We start from the raw sequence: 6,324 nt of genomic DNA, 5'->3' as shown, positions 1-6,324 counted from the left end.
TATCCGAGTTTCACCGAAGAATACTATTTTAAGAGCCGTAGTGTTGTCCGACAACCTTCCTATCAAGTGAGTGCATAGTATCTTTCATAAACATGATTTTAATACTAGTATTGTTTGAATGTATTAAGTATATGTTTTGAGTGAGTGTATATTCCCTTTCTTCTAGCACATAGATATGAAGTATCTCCTATAGAATACATGCTATGTGTATATATTTATATGTCTTATCTGTTATGTGGAATGAGTATGGAATGAATATCTTATCGAGTTTTAAGCTGTATATGAATATATATATATATATATATATATATATATATATATATATATATATATATATATATATATATATATATATATGTATGTATGTATGTATGTATACAAAATGTTAGGTAAAACATGGGTAGATAGTTGATGTGTGATAAAATGATGAGAGGTCTCAATGCTGTTGTTGAAGTAGTCATCTAGCGGATTATGGATGATGACCACAGACTCTTTCTAGACAGTCCAGTGGAATGCTGGCAGGTTCATAACCTGTAGGTGTTGTAAACGATGTGTTCATCGGTGTACTCTATCCCCCACATGGTTGTCTTTATGACATCTATTGTTGATGAAACCCATTTGCAGTAATGTCCATCCCGATGAAAATCCTTAGACTAGGTCCCTTGTGATAGTTGTTGTTTTAGGGACGTAAAGTGAGGATAAAGGGAACGGGTAACCAGATTATTGTTGGTTGGTGAAATTAAATATAATTATTTATTGTCGATTGAAAACCCTATATGCTCACCAGGCTCTAAAGCCTAACCCACTTAGTTCATTTGTATTACAGGTAGTGGCGCGAGAGCATAAGCTGGATGAATCATCAAGTTATTTTGTTTATAAGCCTGTAGTTGTAAGTAAACATTGTGAGGCTTATAATGTGCCGTTTATGATTTTGTTCTGTATTGGAACATGACATCCCGAGTTTTGGTATATATGAAAAGACATTTCTTTAAGAAATGCTTTGATAAACTTTATTTTATCATATTGTGTGTTGGGAACAAATTCTGCAACTCTTTTTAATCAAAGGATTACTCTAAAATTATTTTAAAAGCATAAATTATATTGGTCTTTTTTGGCCGTGAATTCGGGGATGTCACATAAGTATTGAATCATAGATTGGTCCTCGGTCTTGATATTGAATTCCTTGTATTGGATAAATGGGACACGTTTTGAGCCTCATAGACCACTTTGAGACCACTTGTATGGGGGTCAGATGCAGGTAGCTTGATTGGGTCTAGGTGCGGAGGGATGTGGTTGGTCAAACCGATGTGTGTGAGCAAAGATTAGTCCGGTAAGGTATTTTGAAGACATTGAAGACTTGCATATTGGTTTTGGAGGTAATACCCCGTAGTACTCCCGAGTCTCGTCCGAGCCTTACTTACTTAGATTCTCACCTCCTTTTTAAGTGGGTCATCATTTTTCTAGGGGTCTAGAGTAGATAGTTAGATAGATTTTGTTTATCATACCTTGCATTGAGGTGCTTGATGAACTTTGAAGTGGGTCACCTAATTCAAAATTTGGGACCAAGTTTTTTTTGGTTACACCCATTTTTGAGTCATACCCCACCTTTTTAGTAGATCTTGACACATTGTCAATGATCATTAGGTATTCATGTTAGCCTCTATCTATTACTCCATTTTCACTATTGGAGTCTTATGTTACATGGTGAAATTCCTTAGACCTTCCAAGAAGAAAACATAAAAAAATGAAGAAATTGGAAAAGTGAAGACAAAAAGAAACAATGAAGAAGATTTAACAAAAGCAACAAAAACAAAGAAGAAAAAGAGCAAACACAAAAAGAAGAACAAGAATCCAAGTTCAAGACTTCTCTCTAAAAAAATGCTCCAAGCCCAAAATAATAATCCATAACCCATCTTCACAAGCTCACTTCATCCAAGGCATTAGCTTTTTAAGCCCAAATTTCCTTTGGTGGATCCGTAAAGCCCAATAATGCATCGAGAAGTCCACCAAGCCCAACTCCATTCAAACCGCAACCGCAATGAGCTCCAAAACCCTAACAGGAAGAAAAGAAGAAGAAGAAGAAGAAGAACAAGAAGAAGAAGAAGAAGAAATGGTGACAGCTCCTCTATGGTTCGCTTCTCTGGCAGGGAGAGTCGCGGCGTCCGACGATGGACCCGTCTTCGATCGGCAGCAACCGCAGCGACAGGGCGGCTGTGGCACGTTCTTCCTCACTTATGACTGAAATGACGACATCCCATGTCAATCTTCGTCTTCAGAAACCACGGAATGGTAGCAATAGTAACACTCGACATGGTGGCGGGTTTTTTCGACTCCGATGACGGCTAGGAGGTGACGGTTGAAGGATGGAGGGTGTAAGCGGCAACTGCTGCTTCATATTAGGGTTAGGGTTCCCGTGAGGGTGATGGGTTTATATACCCGGTTCCCCTTAAACTTATTTCCATAATGAGAAAAATAGTCCATCCTTTCCCTTTTTCTTTCAACGTAAGTCTATAATTTACCTTTTTAACCTCAGCCATCCAAAAACCCTTCAACTTAAGTCCTAAAAAATTACCATGCAGCCCCTTCCTCTACAGATTATTTTCAACTAAAGTCCTTATATTACCAAATGGCCCCTCCTCTACAAAACCTTTTCAACTTAGGTCCAAAATTTACTCTTTAGCCCCTGCTTCCATAGATCCTTTCATATTAAGTCCAAATGATACCAACACCCCACTAAAAGTTATGGATTTTAGGGCTACTATTCATATTAATTTTATCTATTTATTTATTTAATAAACGGGGTGTTACAGATCCATAGTTTTCCTCCATGCATGGTCTTGGATGTCTTAATGGGTTAAGAAGTTAAGGTTTTTGGATGTTAAAGACTTAATAGCCATGCAAGACCATAAAGTTGGAAACTTTATGGTTAAGGATATCATTTAATGTTAGATCTGGATTTTGGATGAAAAAACTTAAAGGATTAAGCTCTTAATGGATTGGGAGGATGGCAGCCGCATAAGCTTGGCGTACCAAAAGGTACGTTGTACGTACGTGGTCAGCCCCTCGACTTCCGGTCAAGGTGTAGTATGCCCGCATACGTGTTGAGTACATCAATCGTACTCAACTGAGTTGACCTGGTCGAGTTTTGATTTTGACCAAGTTTGACCTAAGGGTATTTTGGGTAATTTGATTTATAGTTTTAGATTTGGGTTCCTGTTAATTGTACAAGTGATCGATAGAGATAGTCTTTAGAGCAGTGATCGGTGCAACTATTCTTTCAAACTGTGAGGTGAGTGTTCTCATTGTATCCATGGTCAAGGCAGCAATGCCCGCCCATTACTTTGTTGTGTGGAATGCTAAATGTTTTTGTGATACTTGTATAGAATACTAAGATCTGGCCCCTGACAATTGTATGAAAGACTAGGATCCGACCCATGACATATGTATGAGAGACCAGGATTTGGCCCTCGGCATTGCAAGGAAAGACCATGATTTGGCCTATGGTAGAAAATGCTTGTAAGACTATGATTTGGTCAATAGCAACCACTTTCGTATGTACGATATTTGGTATTTTCAAGAACTCGCTAAGCTTTGTGCTTACAATTTATGTTTATGGTTTCAGATATTTCTGGTACGAAAGGAAAGTGCATGACATGACTGTACCGTATCCAGTAGAGTTTTCCCGCATTGATAATTTTCAATATTTACTCTGATGTTTAAATAATATATTCATATTGATCGGTTTTGAAACAACTTATTTGTATGGTTTATTTCTTTGAAAATGAAATTTTTATTTTGGATTTTCGGAACGTTACACGTATCAATATCATATAACCAAATTTACATTGTACATAACAATTTAATTATATACAATTCAATTGTACATTGTAAATTTGAACGAGCTGTAAAGTTAATTTTTTAATTAATTAATTTTTTTTTGTATATCAATATTGAAAGTGTATTTATAAATGACAAAAAATTATGAGTTTCATATATTCGTTTTTCTCAATAAAAAATAAACCATAAAAAATTTAAAAAAACAAAAAAAAAAAGATTTTTTTAATTATCATCCGGTACAACATGTCAAACTTAAAAACTAACAATTTTATATTTAGCAGCAATACTTAATTCCTTATTTAATTAAGATTATTTATTGAACTTTTATCTATTATATTATTATCAACTCATCTATTATTAACTTTCAACCTTATATGTCAGCGTTTATTACATTCTCTTATTATATTTATTTTATAAATAACAGAATAAAACCATCCTACAAAGAATCATCTAATAGTCAGAAGGTAAGGGTTATTCGTTTATTCCCCTTGTGATCCTCATTGTATCGTTGTAGGCTCCTAGGAAACAAAATGAAATCTTGTTAATGTTTTGTTTTCTAAGATAGATTCAACAGGTGCCCCTACGTTACTTCATTATATCGTAAATCACGATTATTGTTTTTTTATAAGGAACGCTATCGAATACATAAATTGTGTTATTGTATGTTTCTTTGTTAAAAATGCGAAGGCAAGGTAACGCAGAACATAAGATAAAAAGTTTAACTATTTATATTATGAATTATCTATCAATTATCTAAGGGTTCAATATTTTAAACGATTTTACAAGAAAATTCTAAATTTTATCTTTTTTACAGTAAAGTCTTAACTACCAGTAGTTTTTGACACGCTTACTATTTTTTGTTAGTTAGCCGATAATTAGGACTTTACTATCAAAAAATAAAGTTTAGGACTTTCTCTTCAAATCGTTAATTGTTGATAATATTGGGACTTTATTGTATAGCCTTAGTTTCCCTAGAAACAAATAATTTTATCAGGCTCGTGAAACCCAATTCGTAGTCCAAAAACTTTTAAATGTGAGTTTCGTTGCAGCACCACTGTTTTTCTAATCATCACCATCTTTACAGGGGAAACAGATGCAAAAGAGAGAGCGAGAGAAGGTGAAAAGAATTATAAAACTTTATTCTTGGTTCGCCTCCAAATCTTGAACTGCAAAGACGGACAAATTGTATAAACACAAAAAACACTCGCCTACTCAAAAGAATGTAGATGTGAATAAGGGGTAAGGAGGGCAATTTTGTATTTTTCGGTTTCTTAGTTCTCCATTTTTAGGATTGCAAAAAGCCAACACAACTCTGTTTATTATTTCTTTCTTGATTATCTCTGATTTTTTTTCAATGCCGGTTTGTTGAGATTAAAAAACTATTTAATAAGAAACAAATGTTGAGGATTTTAATATAATCTAGGTGACTAGACCAAGATCCAATAATTCTTATGCTTAAAGACTATCATATCATTAAATTTCTAACAAAAAAAGATATATACACTAAAGTCCCAATATTTTCAACAATTTGACAAGAAAATCCTAAACTTTATTTTTTTGACAGTGAAGACCTAATTCACGATTTGGCAAGAAAGTCATAAACTTTATTTTTTGGCAGTAAAGTCCTAATGACCGGCTAACCGACAAAAAATGATAACTGTGTCAAAACTGTTGGTAGTTAGGATTTCACTGTAAAAAAAAAAATTAGGACTTTCTTGTCAAATCGTTGAAAATACTGAAACTTTAGTGTGTGTGTGTGTGTGTATATATATATATATATATATATATATATATATATATATATATATATATATATATATATATATATCCAAAATGAATTTTCTTTTAAGGGCAAATAACTTAATAGTAAGGTTATAAAAAGTTCGTCATGGTTTCAAGAGTTGTAGTTGACGTCAAGCTTTAACAAAATATCGTTGCAATTAATATATGTATATAAAACGAATACTAGTAGAATATATATATATATATATATATATATATATATATATATATATATATATATATATATATATATATATATATATATATATATATATATATACAAAATTACTATCTTAAGTCGCGCATTACAAACAACATGGTTCGTCATAACTCGTAAAAGCTTGAGACTTGATATTAATGTCAAGTCGCACCTAACGTTATGTAGAACCATGCCTAATAGGGTAACATAGTTTTCCCTATGTACACTTTAGTCATTATTGTTTTTTATTTTTTATAAAATAAGCCCTTTAACTTATTGTTTTGTACAAGTCCTTATGACCAACTATTCAAGGTTATGACCGATTACTGCAAGTTAAGTTCTCAGTTTGTATACATTTAGTCTTTAATGTTTTTTTTTTTGTTGCAAAATAAGTTATTGTTGTTTTTATACACATTCAATCATTATGACCTGTTTTCTTTAGGTTTTGCTCAAATGGCATCCTACATGGGACAATCATTAATAATATGTTCTCATACATGATTTGT

The sequence above is a fragment of the Lactuca saligna genome, chromosome 2 (assembly GCF_052625555.1).
Source record: "Lactuca saligna cultivar CGN05327 chromosome 2, ASM5262555v1, whole genome shotgun sequence".
Lineage (NCBI taxonomy): Eukaryota > Viridiplantae > Streptophyta > Magnoliopsida > Asterales > Asteraceae > Lactuca > Lactuca saligna.
The sequence above is the reverse complement of the archived record's forward strand: the minus strand, read 5'-3'. Positions refer to the sequence as shown.